Source organism: Rhinopithecus bieti, unplaced genomic scaffold (assembly GCF_001698545.2).
Source record: "Rhinopithecus bieti isolate Rb0 unplaced genomic scaffold, ASM169854v2 scaffold_26430, whole genome shotgun sequence".
Lineage (NCBI taxonomy): Eukaryota > Metazoa > Chordata > Mammalia > Primates > Cercopithecidae > Rhinopithecus > Rhinopithecus bieti.
In genome coordinates this window covers 182,699-198,533 of record NW_016811756.1, presented here as the reverse complement: position 1 = coordinate 198,533, position 15,835 = coordinate 182,699, and the positions used below count along the sequence as shown (strand labels likewise).

The 15,835-nt window shown below is 44.3% G+C and overlaps 1 protein-coding gene across 1 annotated transcript in view; it reads left to right on the top strand.

Moving 5' to 3' along the window:
* Positions 1–2,607: 2,607 nt before the first annotated feature.
* The window catches only part of PAIP2 (poly(A) binding protein interacting protein 2), a 27,189-nt gene continuing 13,961 nt past the window's right edge, over positions 2,608–15,835 (top strand). Inside the window, exon 1 of the mRNA XM_017895022.1 lies at positions 2,608–3,018. The gene's annotated coding sequence lies outside the window, so the exon portion shown is untranslated. The remainder of the gene's footprint in view (positions 3,019–15,835) is intronic.

Below are 15,835 nucleotides of genomic sequence, written 5' to 3'. Positions count from 1 at the left end.
TTTTATTTTAATGCGTCATTATTCATTTAACCAATTTCCTGTTAGGCATTTTGATCTTTTGGGTTATATAACCAGGCTATATTCTTACATGTCTCTCTTTACATCTGTCCATTTGGGTAGATTCCTATATTTAGAGTGTTGGGGTAAGAAGGTACATACTTTTTACATTATTGATGAGAAATGAGAGGTCTGTAGGAAGGTGATGATTTACAGTGGGGCCTACTCAGCCATCCTGGGCCTTCTGATTTCTACTTCAACCGCCATCTTAAGATGGTTACTATGTGAATCAGCTAGGTAAATTTTTGCAGTGTTTTAAAACTGGATCTCTCTGTTGGTCCCATTGCAGTGTCTTTCCTTATCATTAGCAAACTTGTTAGCCTTAATTATTCTGTTTTCCATTTATAGATCATCACCATCACTATCCAAGCATAATATTACTACATTGAAGTTTATTTTGCAATCGAGCAGTGTCCTTGTGTCTAGAGAATGCCAAGGAAATATTGGGCCCCTGACGCTTAGCCCCAGTGGTGAACTCTCAATGCGATTTGGAAATTGAGATCTTAACCCCTTTGTGTGGGAAAAACAGCATTGGTCTTTTGAGTGTTTCACATGATTTATCAAATATTTTTTATTACCATTATAACCAGTTAAGTGGATTGTGTTACTAAATAACAAATTCAATTATCTCATGTTTACCTTTTTGTTTGTTTGTTTTAAGACAGGGTCTCACTCTGTCACCCAGGCCGGAATGCAATGGCATGGTCTCGGCTCACTGCAGCCTCCACCTCCCTCCCAGGTTCAAGTGATTCTCCTGCCTCAGCCTCATGGGTAGCTGACTACAGGAGTGTGCTAACACATCTGGCTAATTTTTGTATTTTTAGTAGAGACAGGGTTTCACCATGTTGGCCAGGCTGGTCTCGAACTCCCGACCTTGTGATCCGCCCACCTCGGCCTCCCAAAGTGCTGGGATTACAGATGTGAGCCACCACGCCCAGCCTCATGTTTACCTTTTAAGAGAGTCTGGGTTAGGCCAGGCCGTGTGGCTCACGGCTGTAATCCCAGCACTTTGGGAAGTTGAAGCGGGCAGATCATTTGAGCTCAGGAGTTCAAGACCAGCCTGGGCAATGTGGCAAAACCTCATTTCTACGAAAAATTCAAAAATTAGCCAGGCATGGTGGTACTCAGCTACTTCACAAGCTGAGGTGGGAGGATTGCTTGAGCCAGGAAGGTTGAGGCTGTAGTGAGCTGTGATCATGCCACTGCATTCCAGCTGGGGTGATAGAGCAAGACTGTGTCTTAAAAAGAGTGTCTGGGTCATCTCAGACTATATAAATACCTATGTTGTCCTGTTCAGATTTCCTTCAGCCTCAGGTTGATAGCTTATCTTCACAGTTTAGAATATAGAACTGTAAGTGCTGCCAAAGTGGTTGACCCAGGAGCTAGGGCAGAACCATCTGCATTCATTTCTTTGGGGCTTTGGACTGGCCCAGAACAGTATTCAGTGAATGAAATAGCTCTGAAGAGAAACAGCCCTGTTTCTAAATTCAAGCCTTCCCATGGAGGGAATTTTTTGTCTTAGTAAATAAAACAAACATTGTTTTAAAAGATTCAAATTTTCAGGAGAGTAAAAAGTTATTTGCACCCGTTTCCTAGTCGCTCATTTTCCTTCTCCAAAGGGAAGAAACTAGTTTGTGTCCCTCTTTCAAAGATAGTGTCTACACAAAAGATAGTGTCTACACATTTGAACATCCAGATTTGTAAAACACAGACTCTTGGCCGGGTGCGGTGGCTCACACCTGTAATCCCAGCACTCTGAGAGGCCGAGGCAGGTGAATCACGAGGTCAGGAGATCGAGACCATCCTGGCCAACACGGGGAAACCTCTATCTCTACTAAAAGTACAAAAATTGGTGGGGTGTGGTGGTGTGCACCTGTAGTCCCAGCTACTCGGGAGGCTGTGGCAGGAGAAATGCTTGAACCCGGGAGGTGGATGTTGCAGTGAGCCGAGATGGCACAACTGCACTCTAGCTTGGGCAAGAGAGCCAGACTCTGTCTCAAACAAACAAAAAAACATACTCTCTTCTTTACATTGCTTAGTGTCACTAGAAATGTATCTTGGGGCTTCTCAACGATGACAGGAAGGAAGCATGGGTAAGAATAACTATGGGGCCGGTGCACCCAGAATCACGGACTAGGAAATTCTTGAACCCAGAGGTCACGCTCTTCTATCCTGTGTGGAAACAGCATTTCCTCCTTTAGCCACAAAGAAGTCTGCACATGTATTTGTATTTTGCGTTTGCATCCAGCTTCAAAAAGTGTGTTTTTGTGCCTGCACGTGTCTGAGTGCGGGTGTTTGCATATCATTTAGTACGCCTCTGTGATTTCCCTTAGTTTATTTTTCTGTGTCAGGATCTTGATGTGACTCGGTGCATGTCACTGTTTGTGACATTGTGTATCATTCTTGGGGTGTGTATGGGTGTGTGTGTGTGCTATGTCATTATCTAAATATTACTTTTTTGGGGTGTGTGTGACGTCTGTAAAAGTCCACGCCTGTGTGTCTTGTCAGGGTGCTCTTCAGTGTCCAGCTGCCTCACTCATTGCATCCCATCATTCCCGGAAGATGGGCGGGTGTGGGAACAGTGGTACGCCCCCATTCCTGCCTCTCAGAGAGAACGTGCGACAGCGTTCCCGGTACACCTAGCAGGCGGCCGCAGGGCCACGCTAAAAGGCCGTTGCGCGTGCACCCGTGTGCAGCCTTGGAGACAGCCTTCGAGACAGCCTTCGGGGTCGCGCGTTCTCGCGCGCGGCCTCTAGTGGCTTCGGAGGGCAGAGCTGACAGAAAAGAGGGCGGGGCTGACGGCGACGGAAGTGAAGTCACTTCCGGGCTAGGGTGTTTGTTTGGACTGGAGAAGGGAGGCGGCGGGCGAAGCGCACGTCGAGCGGGGGAGCGGCGCTGCCTGTGGAGATCCGCGGAGGCCGACAGGATTCGTTGGCTGCCGTCCCCGCTGCTGTGCACTGGGTGAGAGGGTCCCCTCGGGCGGAGTGGCGACAGGGGTGCGGCGGTCGAGGGACAGCACGTCGGCGACGGCAGAGGGGCCTAAAGGGTTCCCTGGGTGATTGGCCACCGAGTCCCTTGCGGCCTCGGTTGTTCACTGTCTCTTTCCACCAAGTCTGAGGGATGAGCTTGGGCCGACTTCGTACTTCGTCTCTCTCTTCTCTGAGACATGGCCGTCGCTTTTTTTTTTCATTGTCACTATTAATGATTTGGATCTCGCAGCTCTCTATCCGGGTCCTCAGTGGCGCGAGGGTTGCCGGGATAGCACGTTGCCTTGTTACCCATTCCCCCGGTCCTTTCTCCCTCCGCCGGGTACCCTTTCCCCTGCCCCCCACCACCGCCTCGGCAACAAAGCTCATTGTTTCTACCCACTTTACGCCTGCGCGTCGCCACGCGCAGCTCCTACTTGCTGCGCGTGCGCGCCTTAGCCGAGGCTGGGGTTTTTGGGAGAGAGGGGCGGAGGAACTGGCGGACTCTTGGCGTCCTGGGGGAACGCTGCAACCGTCGACGGGCCTGATCAGATGATCGTCTTTCCCCCGTTTCTTTGCCATCCCGACCCCTTAATTTTGGTTGTATTGTAGCTCATGTCCCAGAAAAAAGAACCTTTAGAATACTGGGAACCCTTACCCTAGGAGGGCGTTGAGTTAGATGAACTTTAAGGTTCTCTCACTTTTTAATAATTTTCTGTGCTTACTCTCCTTCCCCGCCACCGCCACCAAAAATAAATAAGGCTTGTGGTGAACTTACGTCATCAAAACATTTGTTGCAGCAGCCACCAGTGATTTTTTTAGGGACTCTTAAAAGGGGTCTTACCTGTTTCCTTTTGTTTCTCTTTTCTCTGATTTGGCACCCGTATCAACTCATAAAAACCCCAAACTCTAGAAAGAATTTGCCTTCCAATTTGCCTTGAAAGGTGTAGCAGCTGACAGCCTTTGACGTTTATTCCAACGGAAAGCAGATGCTCATGTTGGGTGTGCTGGCTAATGTTGGAACGTGGTGGCATTGTTTTTTCAGATTTCATTAGAGCAGTTAGATCAGATATTGGTTTATATTTTCGTTAAGTCGCTTTTGAAATTTCATCTGGCATGGGTTGTGTTTGCAATAAGTAAAAGTTCTCTACAATAATTTTTAATGGGACTCCACTATTTGCTTTCGTGATTCTGTTTCCAGTTAGTGAAAGACAGGATATTTGGAGAAAATTAATCTGTTTATACCACTTGTCAGTAGTGAACTTGAAGAAAACTGTTTTTCACCAAAAAATATCACCGGATAGGTAACTTGACAACAACTATAGAGCCCATTTGTGTTTCTTTAAGGAATGGAGGTTAGGGAATGGAGATTTCCTCTAATGATTCAAGGCTGTGCATATTGCTCCTTAGGAACTCAAATTGAGGTAATTTCACCCTCTTTGGGTCCGAATGAGTTTATAGCAGGCTTTTCCTTAAGCACTCTGCACCTTATTCAGGTTTATCCGTTTATGACTCTAGAGTGTGATGCTCCAGTTTTAGTGAAAAATTTAAAATTTATTAAATCAACACTTAGCACAGCAATTTGGTTGATACTGTGGGAGATTAAAGAATGTGGAAGGCAAGACCTCTGCCTTGTAATCTAATAACGTTTTGTGCTTTTAAAACATTTTCTTGTAATTTACATCCTGTTATTCATTCATTACCATGAAACGTGAAATGGGCAGAGCAAGTTTTTTTCTTTTTACTTTTTTTTTTTTTTTTTTGAGATGGAGTCTCACTCTGTCGCCAGGCTGGAGTGGTGGAGTGCAGTGGCTCAATCTCGGCTCACTGCAACTTCCGCCTCCCCGGGTTCAAGCGATTCTCCTGCCTCCGCCTCCCGAGTAGTGGGGACTACAGGCGCTTGCCACCACGCCTGGCTAATTTTTTGTATTTTTAGTGGAGATGGGGTTTCACCGTGTTAGCCAGGATGGTCTCGATTTCTTGACTTCGTGATCCTTCCGCCTCGGCCTCCCAACAGCAAGTTTTATCTTGCCCATTTGGGAATTAAGGAAATAGAAGCTTGAGAGATTATTTTTATGTAGCAAATATTTATGTAACACTTAATAATGCCAGGCATTTTTCTAATTGCTTTTACAAATATTAACTAATTTGATCCACAACATAGCTAGAAGATAGGCCCTACTATAAAATGAAGATAAAAAATGAGATGTGAAGTAACTTGCCCAATGTCACATAGCTAATGATGGTCGGAATTCGAATCCACATAGTCCAGAGATTGTGTGCTGTTAACCATTATGTGGTGCTGTGTGATTTAGTGACAGGTCTAGGGTACTTTAAGGTGGTTAAGTAGCATAGCTGGGATTTGAACCTACAATCTTCTGTGGTCTAAGGTCTTCTGACTGTGGTCTAAGATTAAAGTTCTCCGAGTCTTTGCCTTTGTGATCTAGACCACCTGTTGCACAGGTGCATGAATAGTTTGCATTCGACATAGGCTAAGGTTCAGTTCCAATAACTCCCTTTTTTCTTAATTTTTTCATTGTTTATAGAGTGGTGCTGTCCAATGATGAGGTACTGTGTGTAGCTATGAGCACTTGAGATGTGGCTAGTGTAAATGAGTAACTAAATTTTAATTAAATAGATCTATGTAGCTGATGGCCACCATATTGGAGGGGCACAAGTTTGGGGAATTTGAATTGCCTCTGCTTCCTTTATCAGTTTGTATAAATTTGGGTGACATTTCTAATGTACCGGAGCTTTTATCAGTAAGGATGATCCATCCTTGCTCTCACCTAATTACCCTTATTACACTACAGTTGAGATTAGGGTAGACTTTGGGATTTTCCTGTGATATTGTATCATCTCTATAGGTTTAATATCTGTGATTTTTACCTTGTCCCTTGGTCTAGAGACCTTTAACTGCCCTAAACGTTTAATCACCGAGATAGATAATGCTAATTGTTATGTGCCAGGTTCTCTAACTAGGTACTGTTATTAATTCCCATGTAACAGATGAGGAAACCGAGACTCAGGTTAAATAACTTGCCATAGTCACACAGTAAAGCAGCCTGGTTCCAGAGCCCATGGTTTTTTGTTGTTGTTGTTTTTGAGATGGAGTCTCACTCTGTTACCCAGGCTGTAGTGCAGTGGCACAATCTCGGCTCACTTCAACCTCCGCCTCCAGGGTTCACACCATTCTCCTGCCTCAGCCTCTCAAGTAGCTGGGACTACAGGCGCCCACCACCACACCCAGCTAATTTTGTTTTGTATTTTAGTAGAGATGGGGTTTCACTGTGTTAGCCAGGATGGTCTCGATCTCCTGACCTCGTGATCCGCCCACCTTGGCCTCCCAAAGTGCTGGGGTTACAGGTGTGAGCCACCGCCCCAGCCCAGAGCTCATGTTTTTTAATCATTACCTTATTGCGCCAAATAGTAAAACAAAAAATTCAGTGCTTTTCACAGACTTCAGAGTGGAAAACAGACCAATTGAAAAATTTTGCCCCGGGCGCGGTGGCTCAAGCCTGTAATCCCAGCACTTTTGGGAGCCGAGATGGGCGGATCCGAGTCAGGAGATCTAGACATCCTGGCCAACACTGCCGTCGTAAACCCCGTCTCTACTAAAAAAATTACAAAAAAACTAGCCGGGCGAGGTGTGTGGGCGGCCTGTAGTCCCCGACTCTGGAGGCTGAGGCAGGAGAAATGGCGTGAACCCGGGAGCGGAGCTACAGTTGAGCTGAGGATTCCGGCCACTGCACTCCAGCCCGGGCGACAACGAGTGAGACTCCGTCTCAAAAAAAAAAAAAAAAGAAAGAAATTCTGACCTCAAATGATCCACCCACCTCAGCCTCCCAAAGTGGTGGGATTACAGGCCTGAGCCACTGCACCAGGCCATACAACTAACATTTTTATTCAAACATGAAGACAAAAGATATTTTGGACACTGGCTTAGAATGATAAATCCTCAGGTAGCCTTTGGAACTATTTTACAAAGATAGGAAGTTAGGGGAAGATGATGAATATAAGAAACAATTATGAGTGGTCGGCATGGTGGCTCATATCTGTAATCCCAGCACTTCAGGAGGCTGAGGTGGGCCAATCACCTGAGGTCAGGAGTTCGAGACGAGCTTGGCCAACATGGTGAAACCCCATCTCTACTAAAAATACATAAATTAGCCAGGCATGGTGTTACACACTTGTAATCCCAGCTACTCGGGAGGCAGAGGTTGCAGTGAACCGATATCGTGCAGCTGCACTTCATCCTGGGCAACAGAGTGAGACTCCATGTCAAAAAAAAGAAAGAAACAACTATGAGTGATGAATTTATTCTTGTTTTTGAGACAAGGTCTTGCTGTGTCACCCGGGCTGGAGTGCAGTGGCGTGATCTTGGCTCACTGCAGCCTCTGCCTCCCAAATTCAAGCAATTCTCCTGCCTTAGCCTTCTGAGTAGCTGGGACTACAAGGGAGCACCACCACGCCCAGCTAATTTTTTTTTTTTTTTTGAGACGGAATCTTGCTCTGTTGCCGCAGCTGGAGTACAGTGGCACGGTCTCGGCTCACTGCAAGCTCCACCTCCTGGGTTCACGCCATTCTCCTGCCTCAGCCTCCCGAGTAGCTGGGACTACAGGTGCCTGCCACAACTCCTGGCTAATTTTTTTTGTATTTTTAGTAGAGATGGGGTTTCACCATGTTAACCAGGATGGTCTAGATCTCCTTACCCCGTGATCCGCCCGTCTCGGCCTCCCAAAGTGCTGGGATTACAGGCGTGAGCCACCGCACACGGCCACACCTGGCTAATTTTTGTATCTTTTTTTTTTTTTTTTGAGTCAGAGTTTCGCTCTTATTGCCTAGGCTGAAGTACAGGGTGCAGTCTCGGTTCACTGCAACCTCCACCTCCCAGGTTCTCGCAATTCTCTTGCCTCAGCCTCCCCAGTAGCTGGGATTACAGGTGCCTGCCACCACACCCGGCTAATTTTTGTATTTTTAGTAGAGACAGGGTTTCGCTATGTTGGCCAGGCTGGTCTTGAACTCCTGACCTCAGGTGATCTGCCCGCCTTGGCCTCCCAAAGTGCTGGGATTACAAGCGTGAGCCACCGTGCCTGTCCTGAGTGATGAATTTAGTAAAATATAAATGGATAATAATGTGAAGTGTCAAGTATTCAATTCAAAAATTATTTTAAAACATATAGTAAGAGAAAACCTAATAGTAGGAATCTACCAGTGCTAAATTCCACAAAACTGAAGATTGGCAGGGAAGAAGTGTGTAAGTAAAATAATTTTAAAGGGCTTGCCTTGGCTCAGAGCAGACATTGGGTTGGGTATATTGGAGAAGAAAAGGCATCTAAATGGGTGTATAGAGTTGTTTTTTGTTGTTGTTTGTTTGTTTTCTCTGAGATGGAGTGTCGCTCTGTTGCCCAGACTGGAGTACAGTGGTATGATCTTAGCTCACTGCAACCTCCGCCTCCCGGGTTCAAGCAATTCTCCTGCCTCAGTCTCCTGAGTAGCTGGGACTACAGGCATACACCACCACCCCTGGCTAATTTTTGTATTTTTAGTGGAGACCACGTTTCACCATGTTGGCCAGGATGGTCTCGATCTCCTGACCTTGTGATCCACCCGCCTCAGCCTCCCAAAGTGCTAGGATTACAGGCATGAGCCACTGCGTCCCGCTCTTGGAGTACGTTTTTAATTGATAGGAAAATAGTTAAAGCTGTTAAGTGTAGGAAAATAAACACCATAGGAAAGCAGTAGTTAATAGAACATTTGAAAAAGCATAAGAAAAGTAAACATGAAATTATGGTGAAAGACATAAGACGAAGTATCAGTTATCAAAAATGTTAATTCCTGGCTGGGCGTGGTGTCTCTCAAGCCTGTAATCCCAGCACTTTGGGAGGCTGAGGCGGGCGGATCACAAGGTCAGGAGTTCGAGACCAGCCTGGCCAACATGGTGAAATCCGGTCTCTATTAAAAATATAAAAGGCCGGGCACAGTCGCTCATGCCTGTGATCCTAGCACTTTGGGAGGCTGAGGCAGGCGGATCACGAAGTCAAGAGATCGAGACCATCCTGGCCAACGTGGTGAAACCCTATCTCTACTGAAAATACAAAACTTAGCTGGACGTGGCGGCATGCACCTGTGATCCCAGGTATTCAGGAGGCTGAGGCAGGAGAATAACTTGAACCGGGGAGGCAGAGGTTGCAGTGAGCTGAAATGCGCCACTGCATTCCAGCCTGGTGACAGAGCGAGACTCTGTCTCAAAATAATAATAAAAATAAGAAATAAAAGCCAGGTGTGGTGGCGGGGGCCTGTAATCCCAGCTACTCTGGAGGCTGAGACAGGAGAATTGTTTGAACCCAGGAGGCAGAGATTGCAGTGAGCTGAGATTGCGCCACTGCACTCCAGCCTGGGCAGCAAAGCGAGACTCCATCTCAAAAAAAAAAAAAAAAAAAGGCTGGGTGCGGTGGCTCACGCCTGTAACCCCAGCACTTGGGGAGACCGAGGTGGGTGGATCACCTGAGGTCAGGAGTTCGAGACCAGCCTGACATGAAGAAACCTCGTCTCTCCTAAAAATACAAAAATTAGCTGGGCGTGGTGGTGCATGCCTGTAATCCCAGCTACTCGGGAGGCTGAGGCAGGAGAATCTCTTGAACCCGGGAGGCGGGTTCGTGCCATTGCACTCCAGGCTGGGCAATAAGAGCAAAACTCCATCTCAAAAAAAAAAAAAAAAAAGGTTCCTTATGAGACAACAATTCTCAGACTGGGTCACATATTCTGTCTACTGTAGTGGAGGACTTGGATAAACCACTTTCAGAATTGAACAGATCAAGTAAAAAAGATGAGTGTAATATATATACATCATTCTTGTACTTTAGAAATCACAGGCCAGGTGTAGTGGCTCACACTTGTAATCCCAGCACTTTGGGAGGCCGAGGCGGGCGGATCACAAGGTCAGGAGTTCGAGACCAGCCTGGCCAACATGGCAAAACCCCATGTCTACTAAAAATGCAAAAATTAGTGGGTCGTGGTGGCATGTGCCTGTAGTCCCAGCTACTGGGGAGCCTGAGACAGGAGAAGCACTTAAACCTGGGAGGTGGAGGTTGCAGTGAGCCGAGATCGTGCCACTGCATTTCAGCCTGGGTGACAGAGTGAGACTCTGTCTCAAAAAAAAAAAAAAAGGTTAAAAAAATTGAAATACTTGAGGTTGAAAGATCATGCCTGCAACTTCTCAAATGGTTAAAAAAAAAAAAAAAAAAAGAGAGAGAAAACAGGCAAAAGTCTGTTTGATGAATCTAGATGAAAGGTTTGTGTTCCTTGTACTCTTTCATTTTTTGATATTGGTATAGAAATATACAATTACGGAATAAAGAATCTCAGAATAGATACAGACATGGGAATTTAATTATGATAAACATGAGGAATAAGCTTTCATTAGTTAGTGGGGATGATATAATTTATATGGAAAATATAGATCCTTCACATACTTAAATGTTTACATGAACTAAAGATTTAAATATAAAACTTGAAACTATAAAATATTGAGAGAAAATACAGGAAATATAATCTCATTGTGAAAAAAGACTTTCCAGAAGCTGTAAAGGAAAACAAATGTCATTTTTAGCTCATCTGATGGCAAAAATAAAATACAGGCCGGGCGCGGTGGCTCAAGCCTGTAATCCCAGCACTTTGGGAGGCCGAGACGGGTGGATCACGAGGTCAGGAGATCGAGACCATCCTGGCTAACACGGTGAAACCCCGTCTCTACTAAAAAATACAAAAAACTAGCCGGGCGAGGTGGCGGGCGCCTGTGGTCCCAGCTACTGGCTGGAGGCTGAGGCAGGAGAATGGCGTAAACCCGGGAGGCGGAGCTTGCAGTGAGCTGAGATCTGGCCACTGCACTCCAGCCTGGGCGACTGAGCGAGACTCCGTTTCAAAAAAATAAGTAAATAAATAAAATAAAATACATATATAATATCTGGAATTGTTGAAGATACAGCAGAAGTGATGCACCCAAACAGTATACTAGGAATGCATATTGCCACATTTTATAAATAATTTGTCATCTCTTACAGTTAAAATGCACATGGCCCTTGTTGACACAGTTATTCCCACTTACAGGAATATATCCTATAGGAAGCACTACTACCTTGTCTCTACTAAAAAAAAAAAAAGTGATCATAGCAAGATTGTGTGTAATGGCAAAAGTGGGAACATAAGTGTACATCAGAAGGGGTGGTTGAGTAAGTGGTGTTGTATCCATTAAAAGTGAAGTAGGCCGGGCGCGGTGGCTCAAGCCTGTAATCCCAGCACTTTGGGAGGCCGAGTCGGGCAGATCACGAGGTCAGGAGATCGAGACCATCCTGGCTAACAAGGTGAAACCCCGTCTCTTACTAAAAAATACAAAAAAACTAGCCCGGCAAGGTAGTGGGCGCCTGTAGTCCCAGCTACTGGCTGGAGGCTGAGGGAGGAGAATGGTGTAAACCCGGGAGGCAGAGCTTGCAGTGAGCTGAGATCCGGCCACCGCACTCCAGCCTGGGCAACAGAGCGAGACTTGTCTCAAAAAAAAAAAAAAAGTGAAGTATACCAATACTTGCTGACTAGGGAAGATTTTATGTAATATATTTATTATAATTATGTTAAAATACAGAAATGCTTTATGCATGTTTATATAAACAAAGAATTATGAAAGGATACATATTAAGCTGTTAACATTGATGAATTACCTCTATGATAGGATCGGAGATGGAGAGGGAAAAAATATATACACTTTAGACATTTGTACACCTAACTTTTTTTATTTTTTTGTAGATAGCGTGTACTTTTTACATTCATCCCTGTCACTTTTTTTTTGTGAGAGATGGGGTCTTGCTCTATCACCCAGGCTGGAGTGCAGTGGTGCAATCATGGTTCAAGTAATCCTCCTGTCTCAGCTTTCCAAGTAATTGGGTCTACAGGTGCACACCACCATGCCCAGCTAATTTAAAATGTTTTTTGAATAGATGGCATCTTGGTATGTTTCCCACACTGATCTTGAATTCCTGACCCCAAGTGATCCTCCCACATTGGCCTGCACTTCAATGCTTGCGTTCCTAACAAAATTGATCCTAAATTTGTGCAAAGACCCCGCTGTCCGAAAATTTTCAAATGAATACTGAAAGCATAAAGTGAAAAATTACTGTTTATGTCAGATTGAGCATCCCGATTTGAAAATTTGAAGGCCGGGCGCGGTGGCTCAAGCCTGTAATCCCAGCACTTTGGGAGGCCGAGATGGGCAGATCACGAGGTCAGGAGATCGAGACCATCCTGGCTAATACGGTGAAACCCCGTCTCTACTAAAAAATATAAAAAACTAGCCGGGTGAGGTGGTGGGCGCTTGTAGTCCCAGCTACTCGGGAGGCTGAGGCAGGAGAATGGCGTAAACCCAGGAGGCGGAGCTTGCAGTGAGCTGAGATCCGGCCACTGCACTCCAGCCTGGGCGACAGAGCAAGACTTCGTTTCAAAAAAAAAAAAAAAAAGAAATTAAAAAAAAGAAAATTTGATATCTGAACTGTTCCAAAGTCCAGAACCTTTTGAATGCCAACATGACACAAAATTTCAGATTTGGGATGCTCAACTGCAAGTATAATACAGTATTCCAAAATCTGAAAAAAACCCAAAACACTTCTGGTTCTAAGCATTTTGGGTGAGAGGTACTCCACACTTATTTTGTGATTTTCACTAGGGAAATCTGATTTACATGTATTTTAATGACTACTAGATACATTAAACTAGTCTTTCTGAGTTAGTCTTGCTGTGTTATCAAAATGTGTTATCTCCTTTGCATGAGATTAATACTGATCTTTTTTATTTTTGATATATTTTCTGACAGTTTTAGGGTTTTAAAGTATAACATGCCTTGAAACAAATACAGATGTAAGAAACCTGGGGAAAAATTATTGGCTTTCTCGGTTAATTCCTGCCAGTTTTTTTTCTTTGTTTTGTTTTGGTTTTTTGTTTTTGAGATGGAGTTTTGCCTTTGTTTCACAGGCTGGAATGCAATGGAGCGATCTCGGCTCACCGCAAACTCAGCCTCCTGGGTTCAAGTGATTCTCCTGCCTCAACCTCCCGAGTAGTTGTGATTACAGGCATGCACCACCACGCCCGACTAATTTTGTATTTTTAGTAGAGATGGGGTTTCTCCATGTTGGTGAGGCTGGTCTCGAACTCCCAACCTCAGGTGATCTGCCTGCCTTAGCCTCCCAAAGTGCTGGGATTAGAGATGTGAGCCACCACGCCCAGCCTACCTGCCAGTGGTATAGTGGGTCAGAATAAGGCATGAGCCAAAGATAAGATAGTAACAGATGAGGTCGGGCTCACGCCTGTCTGTAATCCAGCACTTTGAGAGGCCAAAGCGGGTGGATCACCTGAGGTTGGGAGTTTTGAGACTGGCCTGACCAGTGTGGAGAAACCTCCCTCTCTACTAAAAATACAGAATTAGCCCGGCATTATGGTGCATTCCTGTAATCCCAGCTACTCAGGAGGCCGAGGCAGGAGAATCGCTTGAACCTGGGAGGTGGAGGTTGTGGTGAGCCAAGATCGCGCCATTGCACTCCAGCGTGGGCAACAAGAGCGAAACTCCGTCTCAAAAAAAAACAAAAGTAACAGATGACTATAGTCGACTTCTCAGTTTTGTGTTTTTGTTTTCCTTTGTGACTTATTTGTACCAGAGTTTGTTTTTTTACTGTATTGTTAAGTCATTACATGCTTTCGGTCCTTAAAGGTCATTCAAGCAAATTAGTTCCTTCTTTTGTGTGTCCAGCATTTCCTCTAAGTTTTAATTATTTTTGTTCTGGAGAAGAGCATTCTCTCAGCCAGGGAAGACCCTCAACATATATAGGTTTGAGTTCATTGACTCTTGGGATGTTGAAGTCATTTGTTTCTGGCTTTTTCTGAATAGGATGATAATATACCCCAGGTGTTGTACACATTTTTAATGTGTATTATTTTCTTAAGGGTTACCATGGAGATTATAATTAACATCTTAGTTTGTAACAATTCAGTTTGCGTTAATATCAGCTTAGTTTCAGGTGTATCCAAAAGACTATAGTGACCCCCACCATTATTACATTTGTAATTACAAAATAATTACATGTATTTTGTAATTTGTTACTACAAAATACATGTTTATACATTGTATGCCCTTTAACATAGATTTATAATTCTTGTATTACGCATTTGTCTTTTTTTTTTTTTTTTTTTTTTTTGTGAGACAGAGTCTTGATGTTGTTGGCCTGGGATGGAGTGCAGTGGCACTGTCTCGGCTCACTGTACCCTCTGCCTCCTGGGTTCCAGCAGTTCTCCTGCCTCAGTCTCCTAAGTAGCTGAGATTACAGGTGCCTGCCACCATACCCACCTAATTTTTTTGTATTTTTAGTAGAGACGGGGTTTCGCCATGTTGGCCAGGCTGGTCTCGATCTCCTGACCTCAGGTGATCCACCTACTTCGGCCTCCCAAAGTACTGGGATTACAGGCATGAGCCGCTGTGCCCAGTCTTGTCTTTTAAATAATGTAGAAAGAAAGAAGAGTAATAAGCCAAAATATGTTATTACAGACTTTTGTGTCTACCTGTATAAGTTACTTTTACTGGCATTTTAATTTTGTGTGGATTCAGTTTAATGTCTATTGAGTTCTTTCAGCCTGAATGACTCACTTTAGCTTTTCTTATAGGACAGGTCTACTAGTGACAAACTCTGTCCATTTTTGCTTATCTGGGAATGACTTAAAATTTCTCCTTCATTTTTGAAAGGGTAGTTTTGCCAGATAAAGACTTCTTGGTTCGATTATTTTCTTTCAGCATTTTGAATATGTTACCTTCTGACCTCCATGGTTTCTGGTGAGAAATCAGCTGTTAATCTTATTGAGGATCCCTTGTATGTAATGAGTTGCTTCTCTTGGTGTTTTCAAGATGCTCTCTTTGTCTTTCAACAATTCGATTGTGTTGTATATTGGTATGGGTCATATTGAGTTTATCCTACTTGGGGTTAATTGTGGCTTCTTAGATACATAGATTTGTGTCTTTTTATCAAATTTGGGGAGTTTTAGGCTGTTATCTCTTCAAATGTTTCTGACCTATTCTCCTCTTCTTTCTGGGAATTCCATTATATATATTTTGGCACAGTCGATGTCTCCTGGGTCTCTCAACATTCTGTTCATTTTTCTTCATTTCCTTATTCTGTTTCTCAGACTGGATAAATCTCAATTGACCTTTCCTTAAATTTGCTGATTCTCTTTTCTCCCTGCTCATATCTGCTGTTGAACCCCTCTAGTAAATTTTTCATTTCAGTTGTACCTTTTTTTTTGAGATGGAGTCTTGCTCTGTCGCCCAGGCTGGAGTGCAGTGGCATGGTCTCAGCTCATTACAACTTCCAACCTCCTCCTCCTGGTTCAAGCGATACTCCTGGCTCAGCCTCCTGAGTAGCTGGGACTACAGGCACGTGCTACCACATCTGACTAAATTTTGTACTTTTAGTAGAAACGGGGTTTCACTATGTTGGCCAGGCTGGTCTTGAACTCCTGACCTTGTGATCCTCCTGCCTCGGCCTCCCAAAGTCCCAAAGTGCTGGGATTACAGGTATGAGCCACTGCGCCTGGCCCAGTTATACTTTTAAACTCTAGAATTTCTATTTGTCTTTTTTTTTTTTAATTTTACTTATTTATTTATTTATTTATGTATTTATGTATTTATTTATTTATTTATTTTTGGAGACAGAGTTTTCACTCTTGTTGCCTTGCCCAGGCTGGAGTGCAGTGGTATGATCTCTGCTCACTGCAACGTCCACTTC